Source organism: Sorex fumeus, unplaced genomic scaffold (assembly GCF_029834395.1).
Source record: "Sorex fumeus unplaced genomic scaffold, SorFum_2.1 ptg000046l, whole genome shotgun sequence".
Taxonomy (NCBI): Eukaryota; Metazoa; Chordata; class Mammalia; order Eulipotyphla; family Soricidae; genus Sorex; species Sorex fumeus.
In genome coordinates, this window is record NW_026606103.1 from 9,979,620 (window position 1) to 9,988,721 (window position 9,102).

Consider the following 9,102-nt stretch of genomic DNA (forward strand, 5'->3'; position numbering starts at 1 on the left):
CGCCTTCCTTGTTAAGTTTAGCACACTTGGTGGAAGTTAATCTGAGTTGTCTGAATTGCAACCTAGTACTTGAAAGCACATATATGCCCCATTCACCTGTAGCAACCAGAGATTATGAAGTTTAAAAGAAACTGACATTTACTGACTGACACTGGTTTAAGATAATTTGGAAGTGACCTTAAGGTTGTTTCTGACACTATTACAAATAATGTTCTAATGAATAACTCTACCAGCTAATTTTTACTTATTAATACCTTAAATTGTTTGTAGATTGATTATTTATCAGATAACTAGGTTTCATTCTGTTTCCCAAATGCCTGTGAACAGCTCAATTTTCTTAGTTCCTTGGTGGCTTATATATATCCATGATTGAGTTCCAGCCAATGAAAAGTAGGTGTAAATATATGAACACCTTCTAGGTTTGGCCTATTCAAACTTACCATGAAATCTTCTGTTGTTTGCATATGCCTAGGTGGATAGCAAAGACTTTGTCAGCTCAGACTTCAGAAATAAATAAAGTATTATTCTTTGCAGAAAGAAATGAAACTTTTATTGTGCTAACTTATTAAAGTTTTAAATTGCTACTATAGTTGATATCATAACTCCTATAATGTAACTCACATTACCAAGCACTTAAGACATCTAAATCAATATATTCTTAATAGGACTTTAGTTTTCTCCAGCTTCAAGCATTGCAAAAGATTGTTAAAGGATGTTGAAACCTTTCATACAACTGGTTGAATATTAACTCCAGGTCACCACAAACAAAATTTATTGGGTTACATTCTAAACCTACTTTACTCTTACAACTCTTTTAAGATATACTAAAATGCTAAGAAGGAAAAAGAAGGTTATCTGTAAGAACAGGTGTAAGCATAAGCCTACATATTTGGCTGCTCTACTGACAATCTGACTGATTTTGGCAATATGGCAGTTCTTGTCTAAATAATTGTCTCTCTTACTGATAACTAGCTAACAACCTGAAGGAGCAACTTAATCTGGTCTGGGTAACCATTCATTGAGTATGTTTTTAAGAATATTAGAGCAGGTGATGGAGATTAGAACCTCAATTCCAGATGGTACCTAAGCTACTATCTCATAGGTACTTTTTTTATCTCAGAAAGAAACTAATCATCCCTGTGAAAAATAAGCAAGAAAAAGTATCATGTCAATCACTGAAGATGTACAATACTTATGAATGTCTAATGAATCAGAAGCATAGCAATTTTTAAAAATGTTTATGTGTCCCCAAATAAATCCAAGGATTCAGACAGCTTGTGTTGGCTGCCTCCACTACTCCAGCAAATAGAGAGCTTGAGGCAAAATTTTGATGTAAGAAAAATTTCTAAAACTTTCCCTCTAGTAGTGACCATTTTTACCTATCAACTCAGAGGGTCTTGTCCCCTTTGTTTCTTTTCTCTCTCAAAACACACAGAGATTGGATAACAAGTTACTGACACTTGTTGACTGATTGATTATATTTTGACTAGTTTTCACATTCATCAACACTTTATCTAAAGCATGCTCATGAAAATTAAGTATTTTACCCACTATTATCAGATGAAAAGACTGTACTGAAAAGAATTTTAGGTTACATCAAACAGGAAGGAAGGTGGTGTTCTATTTACCTATTTTTGAGTGTAATTATATATTGGGTGCTTTGTGAATAATTGAAAATAATGTGGGAAAAAAGCAAGGAAAATAAAATAATAGCAGCAAAGATAAAGTTGATGAAGTATAGGGTTAAAATGACCAAGTCTGGTAATCCAAGAATTTGAGTTAGAGCCACTAGTTGATCATGTTCCTCATTGATGTTGTCAATGATGGATCTTCCCATATTGTGCAACAATGCCAAAGAGCTCCCAGTTGGCGGTCATTCTAGGAGTTCTTTTTTTAAACTTTGCAGTCCTTTCTCCCCGCTTCATAAAGTAGAATTTCACATAAAGGAGACGGTGGTCTGATCCCGTTTGGAATTTTGGCACAACAGCGACATCAGTCAGGCAAAACCATTGATTGAATATGATGTGGTCAATTATATTGTGGAACGGTCCACTGGGAGACTCCCATGTCCAACGTTTAGATTCGGCCTTTTGGAACTGCAGGTAACAATGCATGGCTTTGGTCAACATGACGAACTACCCTATTTGTTCCATTCTAGACCATGGGTTCTGACGTGGAGTTATTCAGGCGACCTTCTTGGTCTTATCTTGGCATTAAAATCACCAACAATGACCCTGTAGAAGGTGTAGTCTTTTTTTTTTTTTTTTTTCCCCTTTATTTTATTTTATTTTTTTTAAAGTTGTAGGTTTACAATTTTTTGTGCTTTGGTTTCAATTATACAATGATCAGATACCCATCCCTCCACCAGTGCCCATTTTCCACCACCATGGATAATATCCCTCCCACCCCCATCCCCCCATCCCCCCGTCTCTGTGGCAGGGCAATCCCCTGTGTTCTCTCTCTCCTTTTGGGTGTTGTGGTCTGCAAAAGAGGCATTGAGTGGCAAACATGTTCAGTCCATAGTCTACTTTCGACATGCATCTCCCCTCCTGGGAGGATCCTCCAAACATCCTTTATTTGGTGCTCCCTTCTCTATCTGAATAGCCCTTTCCTCTAGGATACCAGACTGGCCTCTAAGTTATGGAGTAATCCTCCTGGTGCTGATCTCAGCTATTCTTGGGTATTAATCTCATACTTTGTTACTTTATATCCCCCAGATGAATGCAATCTTTCTATGTCTATCCCTCTCTTTCTGACTCATTTCGCTTAGCATGATACTTTCCATATTGTACCACTTGTATGTAAATTTCATGACTTCATCTTTTCTAAGAGCTACATAGTACTCCATTGTGTAGATGTACCAAAGTTTCTTTAACCAGTCATCTGTTCTTGGGCATTCAGGTTTCTTCCAGTTTCTGGCTATTGTAAAGAGGGCTGCAATGAACAAACAAGTGCAGATGTCACTTCGACTATACATTTTTGCCTCTCTGGGATATATTCCCAAGAGTGGTATTGCTGGGTCAAATGGGAGCTCAATTTCTAATTTTTTGAGAATCGTCCATACTGTTTTCCAGAAGGGCTGAACCAGTGGACATTCCCACCAACAGTGAAGGAGTGTCCCTTTCTCGCCACATCCACGCCAGCATCGGTTGCTTTTGTTCTTTTGAATGTGGGCCAGTCTCTGAGGTGTGAGATGGTATCTCATTGTGGTTTTGATCTGCATCTCCCTGATGATTAATGATGTAGAGCATTTTCTCATGTGCTTTTTTGCCATTCGGATTTCTTCTTTGAGAAAGTTTCTGTTCATTTCATTGCCCCATTTTTGGATGGGGTTGGATGTTTTCTTCTTGTGGAGTTTAACCAGTATTTTGTATATCCTGGATATCAACCCCTTGTCAGATGTGTATTCGGTGAATATCCTTTCCCATTCTGTAGACTGTCTTTGTATTTTGGTCACTGTTTCTTTGGAGGTGCAGAAGCTTCTTAGTTTAAGATAGTCCCATTTATCTATCTCTGTTTTCACTTGCTCGGCCAGTGGCGTGGCATCTTTGAAGATACCATTAGCTTCAATGTCATGGAGGGTTTTGCCAACTTTATCTTCAATGTACCTTATGGTTTCTGGTCTGATGTTGAGGTCTTTAATCCATTTTGATCTTACTTTTGTACATGGTGTTAGGCAGAGTTCTGAGCCTATTTTTTTGCATGTAGCCGTCCAGTGATGCCAACACAATTTATTAAAGAGGCTTTCCTTACTCCACTTCACATTACTTGCACCTTTATCAAAGATTAGATGAGCATATGATTGAGGAGAGATGTCAGTGTATTCAACCCTGTTCCATTGGTCTGCAGTTCTGCCTTTGTTCCAGTACCATGCTGTTTTAATTATTACTGCTTTGTAGTACAGTTTGAAGTTCGGGAGGTTGATTCCTCCCATTTTCTTTTTCCCAAGAATTGCTTTAGCTATTCGTGGGGGCTTATTGTTCCATATAAATTTCAAGAGTGTTTGCTCCATTTCTTTGAAGAATGTCATGGGTATCCTTATAGGGATTGCATTAAATTTATACAATGCTTTCGGTAGTATTGCCATTTTGACAATGTTAAGTCTCCCGACCCATGAGCAGGGGATATCTTTCCATTTCCTCATGTCCTCTTTTATTTCCTGAAGTAGCGTTTTGTAGTTTTCTTTGTACAGGTCCTTTACTTCCTTAGTTAAGCTGATTCCTAGGTACTTGATTTTCTGGGGCACAATTGTGAATGGGATTGTTTTTTTCATGTTGCTTTCTTCTCTCTCACTGTTTGCGTATAGGAAAGCCATGGACTTTTGGGTATTGATTTTATAACCTGCAACTTTACTATACGAGTCTATTGTTTCTAAGAGTTTTTTGGTGGAAGTTATTGGGTTCTCTAAGTAGAGTATCATATCATCTGCGAATAGTGAGAGCTTGATTTCTTCCTTTCCTACCTGAATGCCCTTAATATCTTTTTCCTGCCTAATCGCTATTGCAAGTACTTCCAGTACTATATTGAACAGCAGTGGAGAGAGTGGGCATCCCTGTCTCGTCCCTGATCTTAGAGGGAAGGCTCTCAGTTTTTCCCCATTGAGGATGATGCTTGCTGTAGGCTTGTGGTAGATGGCTTTAATTATGTTGAGGAAGGTCCCCTCTATACCCATTTTGGCTAGGGTTTTCATCATAAAGGGGTGCTGGATCTTATCAAATGCTTTCTCTGCATCTATTGATATGATCATATGCTTTTTATCTTTTCTTTTGTTGATATGGTGGATTATGTTGATTGATTTCCGAATGTTGAACCATCCTTGCATCCCTGGGATGAATCCTACTTGGTCATGGTGTATGATCTTTTTGATGAGTAGTTGGATTCTATTTGCTAGTAGTAGAAGGTGTAGTCTTTATAGAACTTCTCCAGCTCCATGTAGAGCTTCTCAATTTCTTCTTCATTGTAGTTGGATGTTGATGCTAGAAGATAAAGATAGAAATTGCTGGCAATGGGTCACATCTATTCAAAAATAAGTATTCAATTCAGGTTGTTAGGCATTCAAACAAATCAATGCTGATGGCCAAGTTTATGTTGACAAGGAAAACATGTTGACGACGTTCAGCACCTCCATGACTGTGCAAGGAATGCAGAGAGTGAGAAAGCCGCAAAAAAGACGCCTGTCTTTGGAAACTCTCTGCTCATTCACCAACGTGGTTTGGTGTGTGCCTCAGGCAATCACAAGCTAATGTCCGAGTTCTCAAAGCTATGCAGAGAAGTGATAAAAGAAGACCTCAAAGAGAGAAGAGCAGCAGTGTTAGCTGATGTGGGAGAAGCTGGGAAGAGTATTCAAAATGCCTGCCTGTCCTTCGCCAATTATAAGAACAAGATGACTGCCCTCTAACGTCCTGACGGAACTATAACATCTTTCAGAAGGGTAATGGAGAAAGTTATCCACTATTTCTACTCGGATCTCTTCGATAACCACATCTACCTGCCCACATACCAAATTCCGCAGGATGGTATGTTGTTCCCAGCATTCTCCCCTCCAAAATCCGACACACCATTTCTTTGGTAAAGATATGTACAGCACCTTGTCCAGACAAGGTCTGACGCAAACACCTGAAGAATATGCCACCATTCAATACACTGACTCGACTCTTCACATGTTACCTGTCTGAATGCAAGGTTCCATCCCAATGGAAAACCAGCAGGACCGTTCTGTTGTACAAGAAGGGATATATCCATAACATTGACAATTATAGCCCGATCTGCCTGTTATTCATCATCTACAAGTTGTTCACTCGAGTCATGCTGAGTAGAATAGGCAGAATACTAGATGAAGGACAACCATGCAAGCAATCTGGATTCCAAAAAGGATTCAGCACGATTGACCATATCCACACGGTGACCATTAAGGTTTCTCGAAAGTTCAAGATGCTGCTCTGTCTAACGTTCATTGATTTAAAGAAGGCCTTTGATTCTGTTGAGGCTAAAGCAGACATTGAAGCCCTAGCCAAACAGGGTGTTCAAACTCATCATCAGAATCCTCCATGACCTGTTTTACGAATTCACCACCAGAATCTCACCATTGTACAAGGAAGTTATGATCCACGTAAAAAGAGGGGTTCATCAGGGTGATACCATTTCAGTGAAACTCTTCAGTGCCACCCTCAAGAACGTCATGCAGTGAATGTAATGGGAAGGAATGGGAGTGAAGTCGGCAACTACACCACCTCTGCTTCGCTGATCACATTGTTCTAATAACACCAAACATTAGCCAAGTGGCACAAATGCTGGTCAACTTTGACCATGAGTGTGGATAGGTCAGACTGCAGCTGAATCTCACAAAGACAATGTTCATGAGAAATAAACTATTTCCTGATATTCCATTTGCTCTCAATGTAACAAACATCTCCGAATGCAGCAGCTATGTGTACGTGGATCGAGAACTCAACATGAGGAATGACTTGGTACCAGAGCTGCACATGAGGAAGAGAATGGTGTGGAATGCCTTCAAGAGCATCAAAGAAGTTGTTAAGAGGATGAACAATCTCCAGTTATTGGCACATCTTTTCAACTCCACCATTCTTCTTGCATTAACATACTCCTGGACCCTATGAAAACAGGATGAGAACTCTAGTCAGGTCTTCCAAAGAGGAATCAAAAGAGCTGTGCTTGGAGTATCACACCTCACTCAAGTCAGATAAGGAATCCAGAGTTCCAACCTCCATCAACAATCGAGGATCAGGGATGCAGCCTTGTTTGCCAAGGCATTGAAAATCAAGTGGACTGGACACATAACGCAATTTGGAGATGACCTAGGACTAGAGCCCTTACCAACTGGATTCCACAGGACATTAAAAAAATGCCAGACTGCCCACCTGCAAGATGGTAGGACTTCTTCATCAAAACCCTGAATGAATGGTTTGATGCTCTTCATGTTCCTGGAAGGAGCAGATCTTACTAGGCTACAGTAGCACATGACAGAGATGAATAGAGATGTTATTGGCCCCTGCTCAATGCGTAAATGGGATGACAAGTGACAAGTGATAGAGCCACTAGAAGCTTCTACTATCAACTTTCCTATATTATTCCCACCGTTGTTTGAGACAATCCATGTTCTTTACTATCTCTGCCAAATTCCTGACCATAGTTCATGTGCTCTTAGTTTCTAAAACATATTTTCCTGCCCAAGGACTTTGATTAGTCATTAATTATGTAATGCTTTTCTTTCAACTTCTTCTTAAATCGTATCTGACCACATGAAAGGATTTTCCCAGTAGCACTTCCATATCATCCTAGAAGGATTTCCCAACAACAAATTGTAACTATAAAGTTATTCTTCATTTGAGTTTAGGGTTAAATAAAAAGAATTTGTGAATGAGAACTTATTTTCAGTGTCTCTTTGGGAATTGTATTTAAACATATAGGAAGGGTGTTTTTTCTCCAATAACCAAGATATATTTATCATAATTGTATCTATGAGGAAATTCATACTTAGACTTGTCTAGTAATTTTGTCAATAACACATAATTCTTTGGTAAGTTTTGATCTCAATATTCGTGATAGCCTGCCTGATTTCCTAGTAATGAGTTTTATTCCAGAGATAAATAATTTTATTTTTTGGGACTTTTGTATCTTTCACCACACAGAAAGTTAAGTACTTTTTAAACATTGAGTTGAACTATGTGGGACTTGTTTAAAGGTTGGCAGTTGGTAATGAATATATATTATTGATATATCATCATTAACTCTCAACTCTTTTATAGTTCAGAATTTTTAAGGTAAGAATTTCAATAATTCCTGTGTATAATCGCCCTTATTCTTACTAGATACTTACAAAAATAAATACAGAGTGGACAGGTAAGTTCTGATACTTTTTATATAGTAATTAATAATGTAAAAACAAATGAAAGTGGTCTATTATGAGATGCACCTCATGAACTCTTGTCTCTAGATTGATAGATGTATGTCTTACAGAGTAGGTTAAACGCTTTCCATAATACACTTACTTTGGTTATCTGTTCAGTTTTAAATTTAGGATCAATAAGCCTCATCAAAGCATTTTTCATGACTTCAGAGGGGTTATCATTAACTTCATATAGTGATGAAGACAAAAATCAGACCTCAAGAGAGGGCAGAACTGAGCTGAGCAATCAAATTAACATCTGTTAGAAATCACATGGTCCAGTCTTCTCGGTCAACATATTCACAGATGTCAAAGTGTCTGAATGCTAAGATGTTAATCATTGACCCCGAATCCAGCTAGTCCTTGGCAGAAAGCTATGTAACAGTTAAGAATCTTTTTGTGAAGATAAAAAATATCTGTCTAATTTATAGCTGCTTATTTGTCTTTTGTGAAATAAAAGTTAAAAATAAATTTCAGTTAATCAGGGTCCAGCACACAGATAAAGAGTCAGATTTTTTAGATACTCTTCTATAAAGACCTTCTCCAGAATTACAATTCAATGTCATTGATAATATGCTCTGTGTTTTTTACATGAGTCAGATCTTTTAGGTACTCTTCTATAAACACTTTCTCCAGAATTACAATTCAATGACATCGATAATATGCTCTGTGTTTTTCCTTTTAGCAGAATTTCTAAAGTTATTTTGTCTATCATCTCCCCTTTCAGAAAGTAAATTACTCAGGCTTCCTGCCCTCTGAAAATCTTTTTTAAGTAAACAAACATAAAGTGCCTCCGTGTTGTACCCCAGGTAACTTTCTGCATCTCTGCAGGTCACTATAAAGGTCTAGGTACCTGGGGATCGCTATAAAGGTCCAGGGCCAAAGGTACCTGGACCTTTATAGCAATCCCCAGAGATGCAATATTACCCACTTCAGGAAATCATGCCATAATGCAAGGGCACCCAAGAAGACAAAGCTTAGAAAAGACAGATATTACACATTCATCAAGAGTAGGGAAGGACTATGTACCTAGAAAAGTTCTGAATGTCATACAACTTTAGCATTTCATTATAACTACTCAGTCTCAAGTCTATAAAGTGAAAGCTTTTTCCACTTCTGTCATATGTTACTGTAATAATAGATATGGACTTGAGGATAGTGTCATTTGCTAGTCTATCATGTGATGACTCAAACTA